Source organism: Haemaphysalis longicornis, unplaced genomic scaffold (assembly GCF_048455015.1).
Source record: "Haemaphysalis longicornis isolate Haplotype H1 unplaced genomic scaffold, Haemaphysalis longicornis Haplotype H1 scaffold_4, whole genome shotgun sequence".
NCBI classification, from domain to species: Eukaryota; Metazoa; Arthropoda; class Arachnida; order Ixodida; family Ixodidae; genus Haemaphysalis; species Haemaphysalis longicornis.
The window spans coordinates 45367788-45384899 of NW_027526361.1; the positions used below are offsets into that span (position 1 = coordinate 45367788).

The 17112-nt window shown below is 47.8% G+C and overlaps 1 long non-coding RNA gene across 1 annotated transcript in view; it reads left to right on the forward strand.

Moving 5' to 3' along the window:
• Window positions 1-17112, forward strand: part of LOC144178626 (uncharacterized) — a 206696-nt gene that overhangs the window by 74863 nt on the left and 114721 nt on the right. The window contains exon 2 of the long non-coding RNA XR_013324032.1: window positions 3848-3927. This is a non-coding gene — a long non-coding RNA (uncharacterized LOC144178626). The remainder of the gene's footprint in view (window positions 1-3847; window positions 3928-17112) is intronic.

Genomic DNA, 17112 nt, shown 5'->3' on the forward strand with positions numbered 1-17112 from the left:
GCGGCATATGAAAAATCATGCGGCAACAGCAACGAAAGGTTCCACTAGCTATATAGGTTCCACGTTCTGCTTGGAACGCACGTGGGGCACGGCCACGAGGCTCTATAAACCTTCTAGTCGGCCGCCTCCATTCACGCGCGTCTCCGCCGTACTGCAGCGCTGGCATTGAGGGACCCGGCCTGTAGCAGTGGAACGTGGTAAATTCAAATCGCCTTGCGCAAACCTTTAGTGTGTTTACCTTGGAATGAGCGCGACGGTACACGAACAGCATGAGAGGTGGGCGGGAAAGCAAAGGGGGGCATTTCCTTGGCAAATGCCAGTTTACAAAGACTACAGTCTTTTGACGACATTTGCAACGAAAGGAGCAGATACGCGGCCAATTTTTTTTTTAGGCGTCTTTTTATGCTCTGCCGCCACTGAGGGTCATGTTATCTAGTACATCGGGGAGGCAAGCGCGCAGCAGGCTGATTGCAGCTAGCATAATGCCATTCAACCATCATCCTGCTCAGTGGCGACACAGCGTGTAAAGGCGCCACAAAATAAACAACTGGCGTTGCTTCTTGATCAAGCATTTCCCTAAATGTTGGCCACACTCTCTAATTCTCTCAAAGAAGTGCGCATGCGCGCAGATTAGTGACTTTCCAGCAAGACGGTGCGGCATGCGTCAAAGGCTGTGTGCTCCGTTGTTCGCATTTATTTTAATCCCTCCGGTACGCTACATACATCCTGTCTCTGGTGAAATACGAAGACGACTAGTATTGTAATACGTTGAGGACGTCTAAGCCCGCACCTTTTACTTTAAGTGTGTGTATGGGCATGCGTGTGTGCGCGAGCATGTGGATGTTTGTGCGTGTGCGCGTACGCGTGTGCGTGCGCGCATGTGTGTGCGTGTGCATGTGTGCATGTGCGTGCGTGTACGTCTGCGTGTGCGTGTTTATGGCAGCATGTGCGGCCTCTGTTTATGGTAGCTATTCTATTATTTCTCTTTATTTCTACTGCTTCCGAATAATGTCGCATCCGGTGACGACGTAGGAAATTAGCGACGTGGCCTCACTCTGCCGCAGCTGATCTAAATATTCCCATCGATCTACGCTTAGTACGCATCGACCGCATCGTTTCCAGTCGACGTTGGAAAGCCGGTGCCTTGTGTTCCACGCTTGCCCCAGCGCTATTGGAAAGTAGAAGCGCTGAGAGGGGATGTGTGCGCTTCCTTCCGCTACCCGTCAGGATTGTACCGCCAAGAAACCTCGTTTGTCCTTCGTTGCTTTCGCTGAGCGGTTACAGTGTTCAGGTTCTGAAAAACAAAACGATACAAAACGCTTCACGCAATACAAAACTGCCTTGTTGTATAAGCATAGAAAGAGATATTCACTGTGAACTATTCATTTTTTTTGCGGCAGCAATGTGTTGAAGTGACTGCAGTGTACAGTGTTCGTTTTCTTTTCAGTAGAGTTTTTTTTGTGAAAGAAAAAAAACACCGTGTGTATGGTTCTCCTCCTGCAAGGGCCGTCGAAAGGCGACAACGTCACTGCCACCTCTGGCAGTTTACCGGTTACTTTTCCCTCCTCTTTCTTATTCCTGATTTGTTCGTCTTCACTCAACCTCCGCTGCCCCCCCCCCCTTCCCCCTTCGACTATTCTCCCCGTGTTTTCCAACATTCCTCCCTTATTTTTCACCCTTCCCCTCACATCCTTGCTTCCTCCACTTCTCCTCCTGCCCCTCCTACTTAATTCTTTTCTTCCTTCCTTTGTACTTTCCACATCTACTTCTCCTTACGTTACTCCCCATGTCCAGCTTCCTCCCCGTCTCGCCTGAGAGGGATCTAGCCGAGGCTTATTTTTTCCACCAGTGTCACACGGACCCTTGCGATACCTTCTTTGACACTTTTATATCCATAAACGCCGTCTAAGCACAATTGGATCAGAGCGAGGTGCTGCAGTCTAGTGGGGTGTGGACCAAAGCAAAGGATAGACGAGGAGAGTAGTGATATGTAGTGTGGTAGTGCAGTATTACATTGTAGTGTCGTATAGTTCTCTGTAATGTATAGTAACTTTCTTTAGGGAAGTGCGAAGTAGCAAAGTGACAGGTACCCTTTGTCCCCCTCTCGCGCACGCCCGTTTAAAAGAAACATGTAAGGGCATTCGCTTGGTTTGCGGCAGCCATCTCGTTACAGAGATGGGAGTTGTTGCCCAGAAATGCGCCGAAATGGCGATGCCTACACCCGCTGAGAAGCAAGTGCGATCTCCAGAGTGTATTGTCGTGAATATCAAAGCAAACCTTAACGTGTATCATGGTGATCGTGGATGACTGCAAATAGTTATGAACCGGCGCTTATGATCCCCGCTCGGTTTGTAAACAAAGGGCTGCACTGCTTGATGCAACAAACTGTTAAGTTCACAGTACTGTACTTACCCAACAAACTGAATTGGAAGCGCAAAAAAAAAATTGCCGTATTTTTGTATTAGGCCGCATACCGCATGTAGGCTTGACACCGCCAGTTACTAGTTTTACGGTACTCTATATGCTCCCAAAAACAATGTTTATGACGAGAAAAATGGCATAAATTGAGCAGAAATCAAGCATGAACGTCTTCCCTTCTGGCTTTGTAATGCCGTTTGGAGTAACGAGCAGCGAACGTAATCTGAGAAGTGGTCAAACGAAACCACGAAGGACAGGGTGCGGGAGCAAGTTGGACGGAATTACACAATTCGGTAAGGCGCATTCAAACAAAAGTCCACTTTAAATATGGCAAAACGCACGGAAGTCGTTATAATCACATTACGAGCAAGCTACAAAACACAAATAAAGCATAGGCACCGTTAATCGCCCCCTACAGGCTGAAGATTCATTAGCCGCACTAGATCGCGCGGGTAATGCGATATTAAAAGCAACCTTTGAAGGCTTAGCACTCGCATACGCGAAACGGAAGAAAATCATTCATGAATTTAATTACATCAAACATAAACGTACAACTGAAGGGGAAAAAGAGGCTTGAGACTGCATCGTGTAAGTGTTGAAAAATGTATGACCTCGAATGAAAAGAAAATTACATACAAAGAACGTAAAACGTGCAAGAACACAACATGCGCAATTTAGCCCTGTGACAAAAACTCAAGCTACTGAAGGTTTCTTTTTTTTTTTTCAGGTGCTTTAATGCTTCCTATGCCTTCCTCAGGCATTTGCAAATGTGTTGCTCCTCTAGTTCTTTCACATCTGTCCTGTTTGTTACACCCGCACCCAAACCACCGTGAAAATCAACATTAAAAAGCATACGCACACAAAGTGAGTATAATTTGACTCCTCTCGCTAACACAGGATTTATGCGTCGCGCTTTCCAAGCTAACGACGCCGTGACGAGAGACGTTAAAATAAATTACTCCGTGGCAGCGCAGGCAGCACTGGCAGCGCTAAACAGCAACGCTCAGGGCTTAGGTCTACGCTACTCGCAAATCGCTGTCTCTTCTATGCGCGTCAGGCCGTGCTCGCCAGAGCATTATCCTTTCTTCACGCTGTAACTTTGTTTTATCTTACTCGCGTTTAGCACTTGGTGGTCAATTTTTTTGACCAACAGGAAAATATCTCTTTACGACGAGCTCTAGTATAATATTCGTAGTTTTAATATCATCCGAAGGTCCGGAATATCTCGTGTAGCAGCTAATGGGGTCTTCTTTTGTTTTAAAAGAGTATGAAATTTGCATCGAATGGTGCTAATTTAAGATTTTATTCAAAAAATTAAATATTAGCACATGCTTGAGGCGACTTCATAAATGCTATGGCTCATAGACGTGCACTAGGGAAAAGTTTGATCGCTCCTTCCTCAGGCCCCCTTAAATAATTTTCCTCGCAGCGCCCGTGCGCGAGGGTTACTCCCACAAAACGCCTCCCTTCTCATGCTCCACCTCTGGCCACCTGGCTGCCGGTCTCCAGGTATGTTCTCTCCCTGTCTTCCCGTTAATGCCGTGCATGAGGGCATCTCCAAGGTCTAAATGTTTCTGTCTAAGCAGTTAGAGAGGGAACGGTGCACCAACGGTTTGCGTCCTTGGAAATGAGGACGAAGGACACGAGAACGATAGAGGTGGAAGCGCCGGCACAGAAGGATGGAGCGGCCCGACTGTGGTTGCGTGCTCTTCCTTTGATGCTAGCTTGGCGCTGTATTACCAGCGCCTTACGCCTTTCGTGCGCTGCAGAGGTTGAAAAAAAAATCACGCCATATCCATGGAATGAATGATGATAATAAGTGGGGCGAAGATCGAGAGGGGGAGATCCTCGGTAACCGTAACTCTCCCGTGAAAGTTCGCCCATTACATTATTAAGAAAGACGTAAGACTGTGTGCGTACATTGTACAAATCAACTTTTATTTTCGGAGTCAATGCTCCCAGGCCCAGACCTGGTGAAAGACCCCGCGCCATCGAGGACTACCCCGCACCTCCACCACAATTTGTCACGTAGGATGGGGCACAACGGTAAAGAAAGAACTTTTATTTAGGGCGAACTTGTGCCCGAACAAGACGAGAGGAAACGAGCAAAGGTCCTTGCGTCTCGTTCGATCTCCGAGAACGACTGCCTGCGTTCGTGGCGTGATCTCTACAGGCGCTCATCAGCGTGTTCGTATGTTCACATCGCTCCGTGGAAAGATCGACTTTTTAAGCCGAAGTTTAGCCCACTAGGACTCAAAAGTGCTTTACATCAACGCCGCTACGGACACTTGTGCTCCGTGACAAGTTTATAGCAAGTGGGACGCTTATTTATCATTTTGTGGGACAGTGAAGTTCAGCACACGTTGGTGAGAGAGCTAGGCCTATTAGGCCTACCTCGACCTCGCCTGGTCACCGCACCTACGGGAAGGCGTGGTGCGCTCGCGTCCGTGACCCACATCCATTATGCCGACCAAGTACGTTCAAGACGAAGAAGGTTGGTTCCGCAGGCCTGTCCGCGCTCCGGTGAGTCCGATACACACCACCAAACTCATATTACTACCGACGGCGGGACTCAGTCTAGCGAAGCACAACCCTAGCGACTTTCACGCCGTACTAAGCCTAGCAGCATCGCTGACGCCTGCAGAGGCCCGCCAAGTCACTGTAAAGATAGCGGGTGACAAGAACCTTGCCATAATCACTAGCGAGAACGGGCATGCGACGGAAAAGCTCAAAAAGCTCACATCTCTCAACGAAGGAGGAAGCACCCACACCATCTCGATTTATGAATCCAGCCCAGAAAACGCATGCAAAGGAGTCATACACAACATTCGGCAAGGCACAAGCCCAGAAGACTTAGAAAGGCATCTCACCGCTCCGGGATACCGCATCCTAGACGCACGCATGATGGGACGCACAGCAACTGCTATTATCACCTTTGAAGGAAGCTACATACCAAGAGAAGTTGTGTTCGCGGGAGGAGTTTACAGATGCTTTCCTCGCAGACCAAGGGCACAATTCTGCACGAACTGCCTCGCCATCGGACACAGAGCAGATGTTTGCCAAAGATCGGGTCAGCCGAGATGCCCCAGATGCGGTCAAGACATAACCGACATCGCCGACCACCAAGAATGCGTGGCACGCTGCACCAACTGTGGAGGGAACCATGGCGCCGACGACATCACGTGTGAAGTAAGAAGAGAAGCAGACAAGGCAGTAAGACAAGTGGCATACCAAAAACGTGTTCATCAACGCAATATGCTACAGAAGACTCAAGAAGAGAACCACAAGCCGCTGAAAATCGACCACCGGCCAAGATCACGTAGCCGCGTCCGTGGCACAGAACGACGCAGCCCCAGCAACGCTCGACGCAGCCAATCAAGGCCAAGACTCGGAGGTGGCAGTGCAGTCACCGCAACGCTACAGGTAGGTCAGCCATCCGTAACACCACTACACACGACCCCCACACCAAAGGAAGCAGCTAGGTCATACAGGAACATACTTATGCACACAAAGCCCAAGGCAGACACAGTCTACACGACACTTACTCAGGCAAGACCACCAGTAACGCCACCCCAACCCCAAGAAATGGAAACACACACGGCCACTACAGCCAGCACACCACTAGGATCAACCGAAAACCAGGAAATGGAAATTCACACAGCCCCTACCAATTCCGACGTGTCGCCGAATCCCAAACGATGCAGATCACTAGCATCAGACTCCACAACAGAAATGGCCGACCTCAAACTAGAGTTACAGGTCATAGCGCAAAAGCAAACCGAATTAGAGCAGACTATAGAAAACGCAATACAAAGGAAGATCGAAGCACTCATCCCAGCGATTGTAGAAAAAGTTATCGAAATCCTGACTCCCCTCATAATAACACAAATCGCTTAAACAAATTGTAATATGGCAGTGGAACTGCCGAAGTTTCCGGAACAAGAAAGGAGCGTTACACCAGTACATACAAGCCCAAAACGACAAACTGGACATCATTTTACTTCAAGAGCCAGGCAAGCAACCACAACCTATCAAAACAATGACACATTTGCCACCCTTGCCACAAAAGACTTGCATCTCGATGTAATACAAGAAACAGAGCAGGGACACACACTGCTCCTACGCAACAAGCAGTGTGATATAAGCATTACCAACTCATATAGTCCACCAAAGGAGAAAGTGCATCATGTCAAACATGCAATCAAAGCAGCAGCTGGGAAAAGAATGTGGCACCTTATAGCTGGTGACTTCAATGCTGTACACACAGCCTGGGGATACAAAAGAGACTCGCCAAAAGGTCGACAGCTGCACAACTCCATGCAGGAAGCTGGATTTACTCTCCTAAATGACATCGCAGAACCGACAAGAACAGGCAGCTCGGTCGAAAGGGATACCAACCCAGACCTTACTTTCTGCAAGGGCCCCCTGCTAGCCAAGTGGACGAATACGCATAACACTTTAACTAGTGACCACGCAATCGTACAAATAAAAGTGGGCATTCGGGTGGCAAAAAGGCAAGCCAAACATGGTATCACAGACTGGCATCAAATACGCATGGAACGGCAAACTGTTCAGGCAAGAAGTGTATCAGAATGGGCACAACAACTAGAAACAGTCAAGAAACAGCACACAAAGTACGGGCAACAACAAGAGGATTAGCCAAGCGCTGACACCCACCTTTTACACCTTTGGGAGGCAAGATTAGAACTCACAAGGCGATGGAAAAAGCACAAAACAAACCGTAGGCTCAAGGCGCGCATCGACAGAATAAACAAAGAGATACAAGAGTACTCAGACCAACTCAGCCGAGAACAATGGCATGAGACGTGTGACAAACTGAATTGTACCCTCAATCTCACCCACACCTGGAACCTTGTCAGAACACTCATAGAGCCCAGCAAAAGCAAGACCATGAACAACCACAAGATCTTGCAGCTCCTGCACACGTACAAGGACAACCACGCACAACTCCTGCAAGATTTACAAAACATATACATCCCAGCACGACAACAACCTGCCTACAAAGAGTATGAAGGACCCACCAAGAATGACATCGATGAACCATTTACGTTGCTTGAACTTCAAAGGGCCATTCACAGAATGAGAAGAAATAAAGCTCCAGGGCCTGATCAACTAACAACAGCCCAAATAAGGAACCTTTCTGGAGCAGATCAGGAATTTCTGCTTGAAACCATCCATGAGGCATGGGTACTAGGCACAGTGCCAACTGAATGGAAGAGTGCGAATGTCACCTTCATCCCAAAACCGGGAAAAGACATCGCCATACAGCAACATAGGCCCATCCTCCTGACCTCGAATGCTGGAAAGATCATGAAACGAATGGTACTGGACAGGCTACAGCAGCACATAGAACAACAAAACATTCTGCCACACAATATCATTGGATATAGAGCTCACCTATCCACGCAGGATGCCTTACTTTTATTATACGATGAAACATATAAGGAGGTTAGCATAGCTCAGCTCAAAGCAATTCTGGCCATAGACCTGAAGAAGGCTTTTGATAATGTGGCACATGATGCAATGCTAGAAGAATTAGCCAAGACTGGTTGTGGGCAACGCATGTACAATTATGTCAGAAGTTTCCTCGAGGGTCGAATGTACACATTGCACCTAGGAGAAATCAAATCACAGCAATTGCAACACCCACAACAGGGAATCCCACAGGGCTCCGTACTTTCACCAACAATCTTCAATCTTGCTATGCTCAGGATACACAGAGCCTTACAAATAATTGGAAATATCGGACACATGATATACGCCGATGATATTACATTGTGGGTTAAAACAGGCTCACCAGGCGACATACAGGCTACGTTACAACAGGCAGTCGACAACATCAGTAAGGCAGCAGAAGAAATTGGACTACAGTGCTCACCGGAAAAGTCGGAGCTTCTTCTCATACATAACCCAAGATGGAAGCGTCCACCCATTGTCATTAAAAACGGAAACGTCTCAATTCCTTGCAAAAACCTAATTAGGGTATTTGGACACTACATTCAAAGCGACGGGGGAGGCCATGCCACAACTCAGCACATACGTCGGCAAGGAGAACAAGTCCTGAACAAGATGCGCAGAATCACGAACAGACAAAGTGGACTCAGGGAACACGACCTCCTACGACTACGGGATGCACTTCTTATTTCACGAATAAGGTACCATGCAGCATACACCAACTTCACTAAAACCCAGGAGGAAAGAATCAACGCTCTCATTAGGAAGGCGACGAAGATTGCGCTAGGAATTCCGATCAATGCCAGCACCAAGCGACTTCTTGAGACAGGAGCGCACAATACGCTGGAGGAGATCGTAGCCGTCCACAGGTACAACAAACACCTCAGACTCCAAGCAACGGTTCCAGGGCAACAGATACTTCAGTGTCTAGGGTACACACCCCAGCAGCCTATTTTACGACTGGAACGTCTCAGCCCACGCACGGCCAACCTACTCAAAGTTGCACCCATACCAAGACACATGCATTGCCAACGAAACAAGGTCAGAAGGAGCATTTGAGCCAAATACCTCGATAAACGAGCAGCTGCGGACCAATTCAACAACCACGTATACACAGATGCAGCAGTAACAGACACAGCAGCAAGCATAGCGTATGCTGACCTCAAAGGAAAATTGGAGTACCAGCAGTGCATCCCCCTTATGAAACCCATCTGGGCTGAACTCACCGCCATCGCCACCGCCATTGACCACACATCCAGCCCCACGAAGCACACGTACATATACACTGACTCAAAAAGCGCTTGTCACCAACTTCTAAGCATGGAACTGCCACAAGCGATAGCTACGGCCATCAACAACAGCATCAAGGGATCCGTAACAGTGTGCTGGATACCTGGGCACGAAGGAATGGCAGGCAACGAAAGAGCTAATCAGCTGGCCCGAGAAGCCACAGCCCGGGCTCCTGCCAACTTCGAACCAACTCAAACGCTCATGGTCCCAACAGTACCTAAATTGAAGGACCACTCCACGGGAAGGAGGGAACTGCCACAGCTCCCTGACGCGCTCACAAGACACTAAGCAACCCTAATAAGACAAGCTCAAACGGACACCTTGGACACTCCAGCTAGACTACACAAGATATGGGGAGATCCTGACACACCACCCCCTACTTGCTCTACCTGTAACGTCATATTCGACCAAGATCACACACTCTGGAACTGCACAACCATACACAACACTACAAACACACCCAACAAAGGATGGCTGACCGCAACAAGCACCACCGAAGAGCAAAGGCAACTGGCGGCGTACATCAGGCAGCGGCTTGAAGACGTCACCAGAGGTTCTCTGGAATGTGAGGACTAAACAGGCCTGCGTGCATATTTTTAATAAAAGCTTTTCTCTCTCTCTCTTGCGTGATCTCCCCCTGGCAGTGCACGTGCGCTCGCGCCTCCGTTGGCGAACACAGACAAGCTCGCCCTCCCGGTGCCGAGTTTGCGCTGCCGGTTGCAGCCGGTTCTTGCGCGTGCAACGCGGCCCACTTTGCGACATCTCCAAAAGCATGCGGCGGTCACGTACCACGAGACACAAGGGATGGACAAACCCATGGCTTTAGGAGCTTCGCCCCTAAAAGGCGGAAGAAATAGACATACAATTAGTGTGCCCCACCTTCAGTATCGGAAACCTATAAGTTGGCAGGCTTCCCTGTCCTCCGCAGCTTTGAGCGTTTGTGCCCCGCGATAATTCTTCTCGAGCCAATGCCAGTCGTACGTAGTAGCCTTGATTAGTGGACGAAGAGGCAACAACGCTTCGTTGCCGCATGGCTTCACTTCGACCTTTTTGTGTACAGGGTCATAAAAAATTGGCCGCGTATCTGCTCCTTTCGGTGCAGATGCCGTCAAAAGACGATAGTCTTTATCGGCTTTTGCGAAGTAAATGCTTCCCTTCGCTTTCCCGCTCACCTCTCAGGTTGTTCCTCTTGCGTCGCGCTCCTCCCAAGGTAAAGACGCCAAAGGTTTGCTTGAATCATTTTAAATTTCCCGCGTTCCACTGCTCGAACCCGGGTGTCTCGCTGCGAACGCTGCCGTACGGCGAAGACGCGCGTTAATCGAGGCGCCCTACTTCAATGTTTATAGAACCGCGTTTCCCTACTCCACGTGCGTTGCAAGCAGAACGTGGAACCTATCTAGTGGAACATTTCGTAACTGTTGCCGGTTGATTCCTTAAAATGCCGCAAGAAGCTATAGTGGCGCGGGCGACAGCTAATGGAACCTTTTGTAACTATTGCCGATTGATTCCTTAAAGTGCCGCAAGAAGCTATAGTGGCGCGGGCGACAGCAGGCGACGGCGGAGTGAATTCTTTTTCTGCAGTTGATGAAGTATTTAATTCCGGAAAAGTCAAGCATGTTTGGTTTTTTTTTATAAAGGAACACTGAAAATATCACTTTTGTATTGATTTGTTGTATCATATTTGCGTAATGTCTTGTTCTTCTTCAACAATGTTGACAAGTATGAACATTAGACCGGACACAGACGGGTAGATTTAGCTGTGACTGTATAAGACTATTGCGCAGGCATTGTTTTGCTTTGGCCGGGTGGCTGAATCGAGTCACAGACAGACAGACAGACGGACAGACAGACAGACAGAGAGACAGACAGACAGACATACATACATACATACAGACAGACCAAAATTTCTGGGTTTAAGTAGCCCCAGAAAGACTATCGTCTTTAAAACATAAAAATGTCAGCAAGCACGCGTGGGAGGGGTTTCGATCTCTGAAAGGCTGCTGTCACCCTCACCAAAAGCGGCAGTCAAAGCGGGGGCCCTATCTGCTGTGTCTTTCACATCTGGTTCACGGAGTGCACATTCTATGCAGTAATGTATTCTATGCATTCTATGCAACCCCACGGCGCTGATTTGAAGCTAGCCACTATAGCGTGTTATTTTGAGAAAAAAGCTGGAACTAAGTACCAGGTAATCCTGGGGGCCGTGTGCGTCAACTTCTTAGCATGCCTGAAACCAACTTTCTCTTAGCTTCAACTCCCCGAAATGCAGACTGAGGTGGTAACGAATTACGAGGTCATGCTCAAAGGAAAAAGTTAATCTTCTTGATCGGGAACTTTTACCTCGAGGACCATAGCGGGCTCCGCATGATTCCTGAGCAAAGCTCATAGGTAACTCTCTTTTATTTTCTCTATTTTTCTTGTAAAGATAATGAAACGAAATAAAAAAATAGAGCCGGTCACAATTAGTTTTTACTAATACCACCACCCGTAAACTTTTTTCTTATAACTCGCGAAGTTTTGCTCAATTTGTGCTCGACCCCAAATTTTCAGTCTCGGTGCACTATGACAAGTTTTGCTTTATTGTGTTCTCGCGTTAAGGTGATACGAGTCGGTGCCACGACTTTTTATGCGCACAGTGTCATCACGCTAAGTGGAGGATTGGCTGAAAAGCTTTTTTTTTAGGCAAAGGATCACGCGCAAATGCAGATGTAACTTCGGTTACAGAAGGTATCCAAACACGCCGGCATTGTACGGACCTTTACTTTACATTTAACGGTTCAAAAACGTTGATTTGGTGGTGGAAATAGACATACCTCAAGAAAAACGTCTTTAAAAGGTGTATTGATGGTTAATCAACTTTAATAAAACGCCTTTTAAGAAAGCAATGCAGGTTAAACGGAAATTATCTTTCGCAATACGCGCCAGTATGAGACAGCGCTAGTTGTCTAGTCTTCTAGGAGAAAATACAAATAGCCGCTTCGTTTTGCTAATGGAATAACAGGAAAGGCGCAGCGAAGTCGCATCGAGGGCCAATCTGATGCGAAAGCACGGGCTTCCCGTTGTTTTCCCACTGGCTTTCACATAAACTTTCCAGGAAGAAATACACGAAGCTCTGCATTTCCTGAAAGGCCCCGAAAGAGAACATGTTGCAAGGCTGCTCGTGTAGACGCTAGGCATACAAAGCTGATAAAACCCTTTTTTCTGGCTCTCAGCAACTCCGTTGAAAGCACTGCAACGGCGCAGGTGTCAGTCTTCCGGCGCCAACGACCGGCGAACGGAAGTCAGCGGCGCCGCTCCTAATGGACAAAGCCAGCCCTAGTGCTACGCCTTCTTTGTTTACGGCGGGTGTGAAAAGGATGCGGAGCTCTTGATCGGGCCGATGCGGCTGTCCCGCGGGGATAAGCGATCGATGCCGAAGTATCCGGTAGAAGGAGAGAGACAGAAAGCGATCAGCACAAGCAGGATTTTCCGCACAATCGTCAGGTTCCCAGAGTTTGGCTAAACTGGTTTGTGCTAAAGGATACGAAACGACCGACTAACTCTTAACAAATGAGCTAGATACAAGTTTGACTGCCGCGGGAGGCGTTGATTCTAATGCAGTGAAGCTGCTAATGCTGCTCGAAGTGTCAATAGACTTTATTGGAATTGAACTGTTCTATGGCCCACGCAATTTGGAGACCCCTGAGTAACAAGCGATCTGTTCAAATATGCTGCTCATCGGATGCCGCAGCACTGGTAGAAGAAAAAAACCGTATACCGCATCTCTCGAGCATGAAGATACGGATGCATTTGCTGAAAAATCGTCAAGAATATGGCCTACATGTGTTCGTAGCGAAGAACCAAGCAACGAAGCATACGAAAGAACGCCATTGTGATTACTTTGTAAGACATGCGAAGAAGATTGTCCTGGAACGCACCCCACAACGCACTCGAACAAAGGAAGCACCTGGCAGGCACCGTTTTTACAACCGGGATACATCTCGCAAGGCAAACGGATTACCAGAGTTCAGCGTTCGAGAGAAAACCGGAAGCCTCCAAAACACTGTTATCAGGCCCCAGCAAAAAAATTAAAGCCGTTCCACTCAATGTGAAAGCTGTCGGAAGTGCAGAGCAATGATTCGCCATAATGGGCTGTACCGCCGTTATCCGCTTACTGCTACCACACCATGCAATTAAAATCTCCCGCCTTCGCAGTGCTTGCGCGCCTCCTGCCTGAAACTGCGTCAGCCGGAGTTCTGTTCTCTTTGTGTTTTTCTCCCCGCACGTGCCGGCGTTTCGCTGCCACATTTTGCGTTTATATCGTAAAAACCAAGCCAACGGGCGTCTTTAACTAAATAATAGCGGGTGCTGCCGGTTAATTACGTATATTTTCCCTCAAATGTACCTATAGTTTTCTTTGCGCTAAACAACGGGAAGACGTATGACAAGCTCCAGCGTTTCGCGAGTTTCGAACGCTTATGACTATATAAACCGCTTGCCTTTCGAAGCCTCTGGGGTATGCCGCGAACAACAGCGTTACCCGACCCAAGTATTTTAAACTTCAGTAAACTGTGTCTCTACCTAAACTTCCACTTACAATACCCAAGGAGAGAGAGAGAGAGAGGTTTGCTGGAAGGGTAAGTTCAAACCAAGAAAAAAAACTGGCCCCTCCGAGCTATAAAGCTGGTCGTGTTCTCAGCTTTCGTCTACAACAAGGTACACTGGATCTTTCAGTGCTTACCTTTTTAGATGTATTTTTAAACAGCGAGCAACTGTTTTACGAAATGTATTATCAATCGGGAAGGGTTTGGTTTTGTAAAAAGTAGATATGGAACGCAAAAAATATTAACTGCATAAACTGAGTTTCCGAATGCTTTCTCATTTTTAAAAGCAAAGTTTATTCTGAAAAAAAAAAACTATATGGTAATATGTTCATACGGCGTACTTAAGTGCCTACGATGCGTAGATGAGGATATAACGGGGGAAAGTAAAATATTGTTTCGCAGGAGACAGAACGTTGCTGCACAATTTGTATACGCCATGGCGTCTACAAATGGTGCAGCAACGTCTTCTGCTTTTCGCGCTTCCGCGGAGAACCCCACAGGCGGTGATTGAGGCCTTCGTTCGTTATTATGCGACCTGCTTTCTGCCTCGAGAGGCGTGCATCGCGAAATGATTTTTACTGGAATACTTTTTTTTTCTCCTTTGGCGCCTTTCACTTTTCCCACGTCCACCTCCCTTTGCATGTCCCAATAAAGCACTTTTCTTCCCGTAAGTAACCTGAATTACGGACCGTCCAGGCTGAGCGCTTGCAGACATCGTTATTCTCAGATACAAATAAAACGAAGCTGTAGCTCCAAGGTGACCTGTCAGGAGCAGTGCCTCTTCCATGCTGGAATTTCCTCCCTTGCTTCTGTTTTTTTTTCTTCTCTTCCCCAGCGCCGCCTCATGCACCAATTCCGACGCCCCAGTTGCTCTTTGCTCTTTTCTGTTCTTTAGTTTGCTCTTTTTACATTTTTTTTAGAATTTGATCAACATTTCCTTTCGAATATTTGTGAATATAAGTAGCGAATCACGACCATGGCTCGTAAAGGCCTCTGGCAAACAGTGTTATGATATATAGCTGCACACCTTCCTCCATCAAGCTGTACTGAACGTTCCTATGCGGTCTTAGGTCGGAAAAACCCAGGTCAATTATCGTAGCGTTGCTTTTCTTCCGCGAAAATATCTTAAAGACCCTGCTACTTTGCGAATATTCCAGCTTGCATACGGACGATGCTTTGTTTCACTTGTGTTTTTCTTCGTGGCATGTAGGCAGTTTATTATATATGAGGTACCTTTTCTCGGTGTGTGCGTGTGTGTGTCGCCTTGTGTCTGCCTTTGATCTTACGGAGGATGCGGGGCCGGGCCAACGTAAATAAAAAATACGATAGTTTTCGAAGTTTTTACAATCAAATTCAGACACCTTTCATTCTACGGCAGGTATTGCAACCAGTGGGCCACAAGTTTCTCATACGAAAGCATTCGATCTCCTATTGACAGCAAAAGCCACCGTTGGTGGCGGAAGCCGGCTTCTAGACCCACGTGAATAGTTTTAGAGCGCGTGCGTCACATCATGACAACATGAGAAGAATCTGCACTGCTGGACAATGTTTGGGCATACGCAGAGCCACGAGGAAAGCGAAGAGGTTATAAAGCGCATGCATTGCCTATGTATTCTTCGTATTCTTGCTCGCTATCGTGGAAAGCACCTACTAGCGCTCGTGGTTTTTCACTGCACACACAAACACACAAACGCTGGCCAAAATTTGAACCGAATCACTGGAAACTACTGCTTAGTAGTAGCCAAGGAATTCTACAAATAAAAATGTGCTTATGATATTGAATAAAGGAGTTCGCCGGTTCACCGTTTTTTTGTGGCATACCGCAATAGAACACTCTATAAGGAGCATTGCATGTTGAAAACTCTCTTTCAGCTCATTTTATACTATAGCAATTAAATAAAACTCTTATACAATGTCATTTTAAAAAATACTGGTGTACAGTTACTATTGTAATTTTGGTACATTGCTTGGCCATGCGCTTAATGCCAACTCCCTCGACTTTTGCGCACATAGCGCGGTTGTGAGTGCTAAGATGGAGAGGTCGTGTTAATGTTCCCAGTTAGCGAGTAATCACAAAAGCGCACAACGCAATGCTGGCGGCTGGCGGAGGCTGACAGTTCACGCCTTGCGCTCCTCGTAGCCCCAAGGATGCAGCGCTCACGACTGCGCGTGACAACACCGAAGCGAATCGTCGTGATTTCGGAAGCCGGAGCTGTCTCTGCGACTGACTTTCTCGTATTCGCCGCCCTTTGCAACAACAGCACTGCCCGAGGCCTCCGGGCCTGAAAATTCTGTTATAACAGCGATCCGTCGTACGATTACCAGAAAAAAAAAAAAAAAAAAAAAAAAGGCTTCTTGGGGGTTTCTTCTTCAAACCTCTCCGCCACCCCCCTTCCTCATCCCGGAACCCAGAAATTAGAATAGGCGGCTAGGCGGTGCTGGGTGTAGCGCGGTAATGCACTTGCGGTGGCAGGAGCTATACTGGGCAGCCACAGAAGAGAGTTTTAAAGTGCTTACGCATGCACTCCTTACGTCGTTCGCATCCCACGCTGGAGGGCCTTGCTTCCGGTTTGTAAAGGCCCAACCACATGCACGCGTAAAATCGACGTACTCGCGCAACGACGTAAACCGGCGTACTCTGCCGTAAGCCGAATGCATTGCTACGCGCTTGTCACGCCCAAGCAGCCCAAGTCAGAGCCCGCCAGACATCGATGATCGACGCAAACGTTCGGGCGCACGGTGTTGACGTAGACCTCTGGCGGTGATGCTATCTGGCGGTCAGGTCGCATAACAAGACAGCAAATTGATAAATAAGCTAACTTTACTATAAACTACGCGATAAAACGAAGTAATTTGTCAAATACGGAGAAAAAACAGCCGGACAAAGCACGCGAAGCAACGAGCAACTATGGGAGCAAGGCAGTTTTATGCCAAATGTAGAGGAGGGTTCTGTGCCTGCCGAGTATGCATACTAATCCTTTACGTTTTTTTTAATCTACCAAAAACTATTTTAGTTGTTTCTGTATTAAATATACGTACTTTTGCGAGAATAGGCATTGTTTGTTTTATTTGAGTTAAAATGTAGTTGAACTGGTTGCCACAAAGCTGAGTCCGGGGTAATCGAGCCACACTGAGCGGCGCTTGCTTTACGCCAGTTTACGTGCGCGTTGCGGCGATAAGTGGTTACTCACCCTCTACCAGGCTCTCCGACGTCGTCAGTCGGCGTAAAGGCAGCGGCGTATGTCGCCGCAGGCGTACGTCGTTGCGCGAGTAGGTCGATTTTACGCGTGCATGTGGTTGGGCCTTAAGGGGCGGGGGGGGGGGTGACTAGGCTATGGCAACGGCG